This window comes from Ambystoma mexicanum, chromosome 6p, assembly GCF_040938575.1.
Source record: "Ambystoma mexicanum isolate Mex_15411 chromosome 6p, UKY_AmexF1_1, whole genome shotgun sequence".
NCBI lineage: Eukaryota > Metazoa > Chordata > Amphibia > Caudata > Ambystomatidae > Ambystoma > Ambystoma mexicanum.
Window position 1 is genome coordinate 1292519006 of NC_090935.1, and position 13553 is coordinate 1292532558.

The window sequence follows — 13553 nt, forward strand, 5'->3', positions numbered from 1 at the left end:
TAGACCATCTAATATACTTATTAGAATGAAGTAATTCCAAAATGCATCACCTGCAGTGCATACACATAACTGCTCAACCCATATGCATGCATAGTAATGGCCAAACCCCAAACCCTCACCCATAATGATAGGCTCACAACTTGTTTCAAGTGTTGGCAATAAAAAGGCCATAAGATTTTATTGTACAGATATGGGTTATGACAATAACAATATCACATATCATGATGGTATCATACTTTTGGGCATCGGGTCCTGAGGTTACCCCCTCAGACCCGTGCCGCCTTCTTGTGGACCACGACTTGTTGTGGGCACCATACAGTGCTTTGTACTTCTTTTTGTTCTTCTCCCCTTTTTGTAGGGTGGGTGGGTTCTGTGGTAAAGAAGCAAGAAGATTTGGAAGACACTGAGTAAACAGTGAACCTCCTGTTTGCTTGGGTCCCCGTTCAGGGTCCACAAACAGATTGTGTTTACTCTGAACATGCTGCTTTCATTTATAGGACCCAGGGAGGAGCAGGCGCGGGGGGGTTTGGACTGCCCCTCTCCCAGCTGCCGATGTTAACAGCAGTTACCCTGCCTCGCTTGTGGGATACCCATGCAGCATTGCCCAATTTGTGGTCTTGAGAACAGCATCATTTTTTCTTCTACTCTCATTTTACCTAGACCTTTTACCTTCTACCTCCATACCAAGGCCTTGCTTCAGCATCATTGTCTTTCCATAATTACGCACAGGGGCAAGTGCTGTCTCTTGCAGATTTGCGCCTAGCATTCCGGCCATTGCTTTAAGCACATTTTGAGTCATCAGCGTAGACTGGAAGGCACAGATGCTTTCACTTTCCATGTGCTTTCCCATAAAAGCTTTGCCAAAGGGTTCAGATACATCAGTCGGCAAAGCTGGAAACATAGGAATTTCACCAAGCAGTTGTTCAGTTGTTCATTAGCGCAGGCCAACCGAAGCAAAGCATCTGCTCTGCGGTCATACCATTTTCAATGATGCAACAGTCTTTTTGTTTATCATTCAGGAGCAGTTTCTTGACTATTTCATCTGTTCTTAAGTAGTAAGCACCAGACATTTGCCACCAGATGTTGTTTAAGGTTTTCAGTGTTTTGAGCAAGAGCGTCATCATCTTCAACAGGTTTAGTAGTGCCCACAACTTTTGTTGAAAAGCCAATCAGCTTTCCACATCAGACACCATCAATGTGAGCAGTCCATTCCATGGCGAACTCCAAAATCCTCCTCCTTTTCTGAGTAATCCCAAATCCTTTATACTTGAATTGGTTTCTCAACACAGCATGGTCGCTTGCTTCTAGCTACCAAATCGCATTCCTCTTTAAGATGTTCTTTATTTTAGATTGTTCTCAATTTGCTCTGCACAGAGAGGCCCTACCAGAGTTCTCAATTGTTGTCATCATTGCAGGGATCGAGGTGGCCTGACTTGTGGCAAAAAGGAGCATGTCATCCGCACAAGGTAGCACTTAGCATGGCTTTGTACAAATTAAGTAATCCTTGTTCCTGCTTACTAAAACAAGTAGAGGCCCATTTAAAATGTCAAAAAGGAGGGGGGGCTTGGTGAAGCCCTGTTGGGTTACTCTCCTAATTAGAAGTGTTCCAGTAAATATGCGTTTACCCTCACTTACGCATTGGTGTCATCAGCTGCTCTATGAATTCACAAAAAAAATACATATATTTGAGTACTGGCTCGGTGATGCCCCCCATGCCCGTGTAATATTGCTTAATTATTCCTGTTGTGGCCTTAAGGGACGACAGGATGTTGTAGTGAGTTCTAACCGACTTTATTAAATGGCAACCGGTGTGGACCCTTATATGTCCGAGCTCAAATCAAGCACTTACTTACAGTTCAGTTCAGGACTTCCCCAGTTGAATCACTGTAGGAAGTGTGTGCACTATGATGGCACGCTGTAAGCTTCTAGGGCCCCCATGTAGCCTCCTATGGCTGTGGTGTTACACCCTAGAAGCTGTGCTGTACGGCTGCTGCAAAGTCTCACTTTCTCAGCTCCTCATCAGGAGCAGCGCTGTGGTGCGACCGCTTCATCTGGCGGGCTGCCAGCTCTCAAGCGGGACCGTTTTCCCGCGGAGTGTGGGCTCGCGAGATCACGTTATGTGCGATCTCGCGAGAACACGCTCCCGCGATCGTGTGATCTCCCCACAATTCCTCTGCTTCTCTGGTAAACACACTGCCTCTGTCTCCTGCCTGGATGCATGCTCAATGATGTTCAGGAGGCATCACGGTATTTTCGGGCTGATGTCTTCCCTTCATAAACTTCATCCGTTTTTTTATACGGAGACTTCCAACTATGAAACTCAGCACTGGCAGTTTTCATCGGGCAACACATGCAAAATGTGCTGCCCCTGTTCAGATGTGCAGTGCTCAGCTATACAATCTGAAAGTGGTACTTTAGATTATATTTTTTATGGCAGTCACAGGAAAGTGTGCTCCAGCAGATGCTTGCAATGAAGCTGAAGGGCATGGGAGAGGCTGGGCTCTGGCTAGACTGCCACCAGGAGTGACAGATATTGTTGCAAAATGTTGCTCCGGCTTGTAATTTCGTTGCTGTGCCTTCTTTTCTGACCCCAACAAGGACAGATGAGAGAACATTCACTCTCTCACCACGCTCCCCTCAGCTCTACCTCCCTCATCATATTCTAATAGACTCCAGTCCTGTGACGCTAAAGCTTTTCACCTCCAGCCTTCGCAGTCAAGACCATAACTTTGATGCACCTACACTGCTTCCTGGCCTGCCCTAGGTGTGTGAGCGGGACACAAGCAGGATTGAGGTTCCTGGAACCTTCCTTGCCGCTCCACGGACTAGGCCTTCCTCAGCGTTTAGTCTTCTTCTGCCTCTAATCGAATGAGTGAACCGTCGTGACTCACTGTAGCTGCACAAACCCCTTCTTTGGGCTCCAATTTCGGAGATTCATGCAAGAGAGAAGCCCTTCCTCCACTGCTCCAGGCTGGGCACATCCAGTAATGGCATTCTGCTGCTAGCTGACTTGTTGTTTTTTTGTTGTGGATTTCTACCTCTTCATTTTTTTTGCTTATTGCTGGCTGTGCGGGTGGCAGAACGAATTCAACAACAAGACTTTTTGTTTTTTCAATGTACTTTGTGCCATGCAGAGAGGGAGTCCTAGAACATTATTGATGGTTCTTCTTCTTTAAGGTAATGACCTTGGTTATCCATTATGTGCTGTATTTCCCAGGTGAGCGGGCAGTGAAAAGGGGTGTTGCAAGAATGAGATCATTCGCTTGAAACCTCAAGGAAAGGGGAGGAACCGTTGCTTCAGAGTTGGTACTGGGAAAAAGGGGAGGCATTTCAAGGACCTATAGGCAGGGGAAACAGCAGGAAAGGAATGCGTGTGGTTAGTGAGGAGTGTACTTTTTTGGAATAGGGTATAGTATAGGGACCTGGCCTTGACGAGGATCCATCCTGCTGTATGAAGATCCGGGGCGGACGATGGCTGTGCTGTGAAAGGAAGCTGGATGAATACAGTTTTTAATGGAGCAATGCCAAAAGCGGTGTTTTTGTGAGAGGGTTGATTTTGACATGTGAAAGGCCTTTTAAAAAAGATAGGTCTTATAAATGTGTTGCATGAAACAGTAGTTGTTACTAACACAATGCTGTCTGATGTTAAAAAAAAGGCTAGAAATTCTGTACATTAATGTTCTTAATGCTTGCTTATACAATTAAGTCACATTTATTGGTTATTTGACCTTTAAAGATTCTAGCTCTACTGATCCACATCCAGGGGTGTTGCTGGGTCTGGAAAAGATCTGGGGCTGCGCTAATGTCTGGACTGTCGGGACTCAGGGCTAGCAAGCCCTTTGGTTGTAGCCCATGAGCTTCAATCCGGGGCTACAACAAAAGGACCCGGGGCATTAGCCCCTTCAGCCCCGCCCCTAGCAATGCCACTGTCCACATCTAAACGATATCTTTATGGCACAAAAAAACTATGTATTTTTATTTTTCAATATCCGGTTGGCTAATAACAAACGAGAAATGCAACCCTTTCTCTACATCAATATCTGACTCGTATTCTATGCTTATTTGTCTGAGATACTTAGATGTTGGGAAAAGATCACAGTAGCCAATTTGTAATAAGTATTTAATAATATTGATGAAAGAAGTCTTTCTACTGTGTAAAAATGGTTCTACGCACTTCTGCCAAATGGCGATTTCAGTGAATTGTTTTTGCTGTATTTGTTACTGCTTTGTTTAACCACAAAAACATAGATGGTAAGTTTGGGTAAGGTATATACGAAGGGAGGTGAGAGATGCAATTTTGGTGCAGAGAGTCTTCCTCTGCTTTTTGTGGTAAAAAGTAGCTGAAAAGTTGGCCACAAGAAAGTCGTCAAAATTGCCATTCTGTAAAGAAATGCAAAGAATGTTCATCAATCCGTAAAAAAAAATATATTTACCCTGAAGTTGGATTTTCAGGATCACGTTTTATTGATTATGCCCGGCGTAGAAGAAGTACATGTTTATACTCTATACATTAATTTATATATCATTAGAATCAATTTATTTTAAGGTTTTATAAGATAGGTTATCTTTAGTTGTTTATAAGATCACTATTTTACATTGTTTTTTGTATTTCTGTCCTTTTTATTTCGTGTAGTTTTATAGGATGGATGAACCCTATAGGATAGGTTTTTAGACCTTCATTGAAAACTAAAACTGGGAATGAGACTAAGGTACCAGCTATGTGTTTTATTTTTAGATTTTGTTTTTGTGAGAGTTGCTATTTTGCCCTAAGCACTTTCAATGATTTTGTTAAGACTGCACATTTATCTCTATAATATTATGGACATTTTAAATTGTTTTTATTCCAACAGCTGCTTATTTGAGAATTGCAAGCCCCTAGTTTCTGCTGAGATAATGTTTAATTTGTTGTGTTCTGTTGTATGGAAAATGCCAGAAATAAACATGTGTTTGACTTTGGCTTTTCATATGATTACACATGTTCCCACAGCGAGGCTTGACTCCGGGACCGTGGAGTGCTCACCATGTGCTAGGGAGAGCTGGTTGACTTTCTGAGTGAGACATGTTTGGGTGTGGGTGTGGGGAGCGGGGTATCTTCGATGTGGGAAGGGAATGTGGACTCTCCCAAGTGATAAGAACACAGGGCAGTGATGAGGGAGCGAACTGCTGGCATTTGCAGAAGGTAGACTCTTTTCTGTGGGAGAGGGATAGGGGCTTGTTCTTGGCGGTTTGTGGTGCAGTCAAAATTCTGAATCACTTTCAGAAAAACAATCCCCCATCTTTAAAAGAAGCACCTCGTTCGTTAAACAGCTTTCCTCACCCTCATTTGGAAGATGGATTTTTTTTCTTCTTATACATAGTTCCCTATTCCCCCTTCCTCTTATTCGCTCTGTTTCACCTTAATTGAACCCACAAACTATACATTCTTTCATGTTTCGAAAATAAGAGGAAGCCCCAAGGTAAGAGAAAATAGTCCCTTAAGGCCCCACGACATGTATGAAACGCATCATAATCAAATTAGCAATACCAACATTTCAGTGGCGTAATTTCATCCTAACTCCTAAGTGTAGCAGAGAAGTATTTCCAAAAAGCTGCCAATTAGCCGTTTCTTCATTTCAAACTTGAGGCTGAAACGTGCCAATTAGCAGTGATTGGTTGGTAGGAGTCTCCTGAACACAGGGCACCTCTCTGTGAACTAGCAAAAAATAAACCAGGATAACTCACACAGCGACCCATGCCTCCAAAGGCCCTTGTGTCACTTCATACTAATGACCCTGTAAGACTTTGTTGGGAGCACAGATTCTTCACTGGAGCCCTGTGAAGAAGCCCTTTTGTGATGTTTTTGAAATAACAGATCTAGAGCATGCTTTAGAATTCGACAGCCTCTGTGTAACACACTGGATACACAACAGAAACAGAGAGGAATGCGGTATCTGATAGAACTGGATAGTCAAGAATTGTCTGCTGCGTATATTGTCAGGTGTTTAAACTGAACTCACCCATATTTAAAACATTTTTTTAAAAAATATGTAATTGGGCATAATTGCCGATTTTTTACCTCCGATGTTGCACCGAGACTTAAGGAAAATAATATTCCAAGTGAGACATGAATTGCACTGCTGCTAATTCAGTGATGTTCCCAGTATCAGGGATGAATATGTAATACTGAATTCTTTGTGACTGTATGATCCTAAAGCAGAAAGCTGTAGAAGGTAGAAGAGCAGGTTGAGCGTCTTTTGCAAAGATGTTTCATGTTCAGAGCTGTCTTTATATCCTGCAAACCTTTACCCTAAGCTTTCTAAAAATAACCGTCTATACAATGTGCCACTTTGACGTGTAGAAGGGTAAGGATGGGGCCCACACTAGAAATCAATATATTTTTGTTCTGTAAATCCAGCTTTTCTAGGTCACAAAATGTTTCTGATAATTAGGACACATACATGTTTGCTGTTGCAGAGGTAGAACATAACACTTGTAGGTATTTATTAAAGTCCTATTATTGCACTAAATTAATATATAAACAAATATAATTGTGAGTTGTACCCAATGTAAAACTTCACAGCATATCCAATTAGCAAGGTCTGCTACCTGCCTCTGCCTTCAAACATAGACTCGAACATAAAGGTAATTCAGAAATAATGAGCACAAATTAAAGATGTACATGCATTTGAATGTTTCTTATAGTAACGTGTGTGTACTTTGACATCAGCACACGTACAATCAAAGACATGAAAACAACACATAGTTTCTTCTAAGGCTAGTAACAACTTCCTTGGTTCTGGCACTTACATCATGTGTTGTAAATCAAAAGCTCATTAGTATTCATATCAATCTGTTAATTAATGATACCACACATTCATCTCAGCCAACACGTTTCACCCCATGGAATATGAGTTCTTCAGGGCTATTTTCTTATTAGCAGTGTTCTGCACTACATGATCATTCTAATGTTTGTCAGTTGAACCTTTTATATAGTCTCCAAATAGCTCTCAAATGTGTGCGACTTGAATTTATAGTTACACTATTATTTGCATTCCTGATCAATGTCTTGCACTGTAATTATTTAGTTCTTAGCTTCCTCAAATTATTTCATTGTATGAATATCTAGTTAGATGTTGGGGAGCTCTTCTCTACTGCAGCATGATAACCGCATGTGTCCCCAACGTGTGATGTTCTATGCTTAAAATAGAATACTAAATTAAAGGATAGTTAACTTTCATGTCCTATGTGGTGAAACATACACCACATACCCTCACCCGCCCAATCCCCACCCTCTATAACAACACCTACCCAATCCCTACTCTCTCTTACCCCACCCACAGACTGTACTTCCACTCTCTCTACCATAATCGACCCACCCTATCATCGCTCTCTCTACCCCACTCACCTGACCCTCGCTCTCTTTAACCCCACCCACCCTGCCCCCACACTATCTACACCCCTACTCTATCTTCCCCCACCCACCATTCCCTACTCTCTGTACCACATGTACCCACCTTACCGATCACCCTCCCACCCAATCCACACCTTCTCTGCCCTCACCCACCTAATCCCCACTCTCTACCCCCAACCACCCACCCTACCCCCACCCTGTCTATCAATAACCCTAGCCTCTCAACTCCAGCAACCATTGCCCTGCTCTCTCTACCCCATTCCACACACTCTACCTATGCTCCCTCTACCCCAACCCACCCACCCTACCCTGATCCATCTACCCCAACCCACCCACCCTACCCAGGTCCGTCTACCCTTCCTCTCACACTGTCACTTTATTTCCTACCCGGTCACACTCAACTTTCTCACTCATATTTACTCATCCTTCTCCTCCTCATCATCATCGATAGCACCCTCTGCCAATCGTTTCCTCCCTTGCTCTGTTCCCCTCTCTTCTCATTCTCTTCCACACCCGCGCCACTTATCGCATCCTCCTTTGAAACTGTGCACTCTCCTCCGTGCACCCTGCTGCCTATAAATGCAAAATGTGAAGAACAGCAGCAAAAGCCAAAACTATTGGCATTGCCAATGCTTGTGTACTGTGTTTCCTTGCCAGTTTCCAAGCACTGTTCTTCCCACTGACCACTTGCTTTCTATTATCCTGGACGAAGTAGAAGTTGCGTTCACCTCCTTGAAATGTCCCTTTTTATTTTAGCCACCAACCTGACTAGCACGAGCGCGATATAAATAAAATATAATTTCGTTTCTTTTCATATACAATTACAAAAAATAAATTACCAGTTTTTAATCGATCTTGGCAAATCTGCGGAGTGCCCCAGTGTATGTATCAGTGCCCTTCTCACCATGTGCAGCCTCTTTTACCTGCCCCTGCTGTCCACCTTCAGGAACAGCCCTCTCGGGGTGTGTCTGCCACCCCACACATTTTCCTGTACGCTGTGCGGCTATTTTCAGCTTACTTTCACAGCCAGTTGCTCTGCTCTCCATTGTATCCAGCGTGGAGCTAAGGCTTTTTAAACCTTCAATCGTGTTGCCATTGTGACCTTAATGTCACTCACGCAGCTCGTTATTTTACGTCGCACATCTCGCGCCTCCGATTCCCGGCACTCACCTGGTCTCATCATTGCTGGCGACCTTTTTTATTGGAGCCGCAGACTTGTTAACTTCCCTTCCCCCCTGTACATTATGCAGAATGACACAGGTGGATCAGCAAACACAGGACAAGGCAGGTAGTAGGCTTTTCTCTCAGCTTTGAGGTGGCACCAGGGAAGGGAGCTCTGCTCTTATGCTGGCATCGCCCTCAGATCCAGGTTCTAGAATCTATTTTGTGTCATGCCATGTCATGTCATATTACTGGGTATGTTGCACTACCACCGTTTTCCACGCTCTCTTGTTGTAGTGTGATGTAGTGTAATGTATTAAGCGCATACCAAGGCTGAAAGGCATCTGGGCGCTAGCAGCAGTAGCAGGAATACCGAAAAAAACGTCCGGCCTCAAAACAAAAACGTCTCCAGAGCTCTTCGGAAACGAAAGTGATCTGGAATCTCCCGCAGGTAAACAGGGAGCGAGTTCCATAATGTGGGGGCCAAGACTGAGAGAGGGTGCCCTCCAGCTCACACTTTACAAAAACGAGGAGCTTGCAGCACATTCTCAGAGGTAGGGTGCAAGGCATAGCAGGGTGCACAGCGAAGTAACGTAGTTTGCAGTACAGAAGGCACAGAAGATTGGCGCTTTGGCATCTGTAAGCAAGGTAGATTGTGACAGGTTAGTAGAGACAGAGGGAACAATGCAAAATGAGCTCTGCAGTTGTGTTGATGCATGTAGATCATATGTACCTGGGCTCTGCATACAGGTATGATTCTAGTGGGTTTATGTTGAGGAGGCAGCCTTACCCATAAAGAAGCATTGAGTGCCCATAGAGCGAGGGGGACTGGGCTGGGGATGTGGCATACACGCTGGTGGGAAAGATGTAGGGAGTCCTGCTTTTCAGCGTATTTGGAAGGGGGTTCACTAGTTTTTAGTGAGTAGCTTGGGGAACATGCACAGCATATGATAGAAAGTAGTAATTGGAGTATGAAAGATGTACGCACAGACGAGACCCCACAACGCACTAGAAGCAAGCCAGTTAACAACATTTTGCAATCATGACAAAGGACTCGCCTCAGGCACAAAACCACGGTGTATCACAGAGTGCATGTCAAGAGCAAGCATCCCCGCTACACAAGGAACAAACCTCAGAGAGAACTCATAGCACAATCACTCACTTTGACCTAACACTGGGGCAACAACGCGAGAACTAACGTAAAATTAAATGGGAACGGCTTGGCTACCCCTGGCAACAGTGCAGCTATCCCAATGGACTAGGCAGGAGCACGCATCACAACTCACCACTAATGAGAGCAGGTTTTATAGTGTGAAGATGACAATGACAAGTGCTGCACAGGAACCCACCCAGGAACACACACCACAGTATGCACACCACAGGTGATCCTCCTAGGAACAGACATCCTTGTATGAACCCTGAATAGGAGGATGATGTTCGGTGTTGTTAACTACATTTGATACACACATGTAAGAAGTGGTCCATCATACAGTGCATTATACAACTTCAGTAAATAAATAGATAAACACATGCATATTATGCATACCAAATAGGGCAAGAAAAACAAATACTTCACCATTGAATGTGAAAGTACAGTTGTCCAGTTCTATTAACAAGCAGTGCAGGTCAGAGCACCACCTAGTAGCCATCCCATAAAGTTCACCTCTTGTTCAGAACCACAAAACAATGCATTATGGGTATGCAAAAAATTCAAGTAAATACTTACACTTTTTTCTCCCTTTAAGATCAGTGCCTGCCTTGTCAGGATTGCTTTCTGGTGAATTCCCAGGCGCTAGTAGTAGGTGCTGGTGTGTCATGTGGGTCTTGTGAACTGAAATGATCTATTCTAATATCACGGTATCGCGTCCTTTCAACGATAGGTGTTTTTTTAAAGTAATTTCTAACCAAATAATTAATTCAAAAACACTCATTAAAATATATAGGGGGGGGAGCTAAGATGTGGTTAAAATTGGTGGTGAGGGCCTTCAGGTAGGGGTTAATAGTATAGGGAAGGGGTCCTGGAGGGACCCACAAATAGAAAAAAACACGATTTTATAATTAGTTGTTTTTAAGTAATTTCATCGAAATAAATCACTTTGAAAAAACTGTTGTTGTTAAAATGGCATTAGAACCCATATCTTGCATGTCATATTTTTCGTGTTTTCCCATATTATGTTTGTCAGGACTTAGAACAAAGCTATCCCTTTTCCCTCTTCCACCAGTTCACTGTCAGCACCTACAACATCTCTAGCACCAGCTTATCCCACTCAACTTACATTTCTCAAGGTCATCTCAGCACCACCCTCTTCCTGTCATCATGGGCTTGGTAAACTCTCGGTATGGAACCAGTTAAAACAAACTATGCCATTCCCCCTGCAATAAACTCATAAGCAGACCAGTTATTGGATCCAGAAAATCATCTCTACTTCATATTTCACAAAAGGACCCCAATGCAAAGTCTTTAGCTTTGGTACGTGTTTCTGGCTATCTAGAAACCGTGATTATTACCAGCCTGCCATGGTGATTAACCACGGGCTGTACTGGTGTTCATCATGTATTTTATGTTCTTTGTCCCAGAAATCTTAAGCTTTCCATCAACAGTGCTTCAGTCTTCTGTCCTTCACACTAACTCTTTATGTGGCTCTTATCTTCCGCTCAACCTTCTGGCCCCATCTCTGCTTCTACGACTCTCTTTATCCATCTTGTCCCTCTTTCTCATTCTCGTCTACTTAACTCTCTACACTCTATTCTCTCCACGACCAACACCACTTCAGCATCCTCTCCCCTTTTCAACACAATGCTCTACCGGCACAAGCTCCCCATATTTAGCCTTCCCCTATGAAACACCTAGCAAATACCATTCCCTTTTGTACCCATACCATACACTTATCTGTTCCCCTTTCTGTGTGTCACTGATCACTTTGCAACCTATAACCCCACACTAATCCCAGCCAACTCTTGAACACTTCAACCTAATTTCACCTTCTTCTACATAACAAACTCCTACCCACTTCCAAGACTCCATGTGACCCATTCCCAACATTCACCCACTTTGAATAGCACCTACTCATCTCTTAACAACATCCTCACCCTTGCATCTTACCTATCATTACACCTGTTATCATACTCCTTGATCACTCATCTACCTCTACCCTCACTACTGAAACTGTTTTTCAGACACACCTATATTTTCCATAACTGTGTACTCCCACCCTCACCCATACGTACACTTTCATCAACATATGTTTTCTCATCAGCTTCAACCCACATGTCAATTCTCTTATCATAGTACTTCCTCACCTCTCACTATCCCACGGTCGTGCCTCTTTGCCCATCAACCATTATCACACCTACATTGCTCACCTCAAACACATATTCCTATTTGCATATACTCCTAGCTATTCATCTATCAATCTTGCCTACTTCACTCTTCTTACATCTTGCTGCTCTCATGACATTCCATAACGTCCTCTCTAACCTCCTCTAACAATTACATCCTTGCCCCTTTTTCCTAATTACCTTACTCCTATCAATCAAACCACAATGCACCCTTGCCCTCACCTCATATTCTCATCTACGTCAGTGTTAGGCAGAATTATATGCAGTACTCTTTGGGAACACCACACACAATTAAGACTGCAAGTGACAGTACAAACTCACCTTTGGTACAAGCCTGTACTACACAGTAAAAGTGGTAGCGATGGCTGAGTAGCCAGACTTATCTCAAGAGCAAGTGAGCAGTATCAATAGTTACACAAAGGACAACAATTACTATAATTCAAACAAACAGTGACTCAAGGTTTCTGAGTAAAATAATATACATTTATTTACACATCAGTTGTATAACAATTCACTAAAGTAAAGCAGTTTGAAAATCACACTCTTAATACACCACATCACTCCCAATAGGTTCCATACAAGTTAAGCTCACAAAATGAAGTGGGAGCAAAATGGCACTCCAGAATTTTAAAAGGGAGGGAAAGGCAAAGTTAGACAGAAATTGAACAGCACCAACAAGGTAAGTAGGGCAATCTAGAAAGAGGAACTACAGTGAGAGAATCAAATCAAAAAGGCTTAGGGCCAAAGTCAATAGGACAAAAGTCTTTTGCTCAAGATCACACAGCTCAGGGTACTTCGCGGTTAAGTCTTTGCCAAGAGTTCAAGACGAAGTTGGTCGGCAGAAAAGTTAGGTTAAAGAGTAGAGAAGGACGAGCCCTCCGATTGGAGAAAGATTTCACACACTTTCACTGTGGCTGAACGAAACGAACAATCGGATTTGAACAATACCTTTCAATGGATAAGAAGCTGTAGCTGAGGCGGACGTTCCTGGTAGTTCCTGCAGGCTCACGGTTCCTGAAGCGACTGTCGGACGGACACGAAGTAGGAAGACTGGAGGGTGCTACACTACCCAGGGAAAAAAAAACAGCAGCAGAGCAAAGCAACAAATAAAAGGTGTGCTCCTTAAAACCCAAGCAGGATCCGACCTTCCTGGCTATCTGGCCAACTGTAGCTCTGTACAGCGAATTCGACCAGAGGAGGGAGTCCTGGCTTGCCGTTTGGATGAACTGGTTGGTCTCACCAGCTCAGGGGAAGAAGATTTCTGGAGGATCTTCTCTGTCGTTGGAGTTCAAGGATTCAGACCTGCAGCAGGGCTTCACCGGTTGGTTCAGTTGTGGTAGGGGTCCTCTTCTGTCAGCTCCTCATTGGTTCTTTCGTAATAGTGGAGACTCTGCCTTTCCAGACCCAGAGACCTGCTTTTTATGCAGTTTTCCCCCATTCACACAGCCTGGCTGACAATCACACAGCAGGGTGGCTGTCCCACCGGGACAGTCACCACAGCCAATCAATTCAAACTGTGACATGGGTCTCCAAGGAGACCCTGTGCAGGGAGTCCTAAACCCCTCCCTCACATCCTGTCCCCCCCAGACATACAGGCGCCTAAGGAGGGCTTCTGCGTAGAAGCCTGCGAAAAGACGGTGAACAAAGGAACCAAACCTGGTTT